The following is an 883-nucleotide window of genomic DNA, read 5'->3' as shown; positions in this document are numbered from 1 at the left end:
AGAATTCCTGGAGAGAGAGAGAGAGAGAGAGTGAAAGAAACGGGGGGAGAGAAAGAGAGAGACCTTTCAACTTCCGTCAATTCAAACACTTCCGATTGGTGGAGAATGAATCAAATTAATAAAGTGTGTGTAATATCCTGTTAAATTCATTTAATTATTTAGTAGTCTGTGTCTTCGCCTTGTCTTATAATTCCATTCATGTCTAGGACGTTTTATAGAAGTATTAAATCGAATTCAATATTTGGCTCGTTTGTCTGGCTTTACGTTCTGAGTTCAAATTCCGCCGAGGTCGATTTTACGTTTCCGCCTTTCGGGGTCAATGAAATAGAACCTGTTTAACACCGGGGTCGGTGTAACCGACTAACCCCTCCCCCAAAATTCCAAACCTTATACCTATGGTAGAAAGAAAAAATATTTTACTGGTACCTTACTTTATCGTTCTATGAACGGCAAAGTTGACCTTGGCAGAATTTCAACTCAGAGGATTAAGGGCCGTATGGAATCACCAAATACCTTTAGCGATAAAATCAAACGGAATGATAATTCAGATGGGAAATATATTTTATCACACTGGAAGTTTTTTTTTCGCTTCGGGTTTTCTGGGATATTTATTACATAGCTAACCGACCTTCGTGTGCATCGTGGCTGTGGTTAATAATTGAAGGAGTTGTTTTCAGGAGTGGTTTAGCTGCTGGTCAGCTCTAAGTGAGCGGTCCTGCTATCAAGGGCATTCAAGCCACAACGATCTTTTTTTTTCTTTTTCTTGTTTCTTCTTTTTTTTTTTCGGGTAGAGTCCTTCCTTTTTAAGATATTAGTGTATATTTTAAACGAGATTTGGCTGCTATTGCTAACATGTCGGGCGACAGGACAGTGGGAAGAGACA

The sequence above is a fragment of the Octopus bimaculoides genome, chromosome 7 (genome assembly GCF_046866305.1).
Source record: "Octopus bimaculoides isolate indiv1 chromosome 7, ASM4686630v1, whole genome shotgun sequence".
NCBI classification, from domain to species: domain Eukaryota; kingdom Metazoa; phylum Mollusca; class Cephalopoda; order Octopoda; family Octopodidae; genus Octopus; species Octopus bimaculoides.
The sequence above is the reverse complement of the archived record's forward strand: the minus strand, read 5'-3'. Positions refer to the sequence as shown.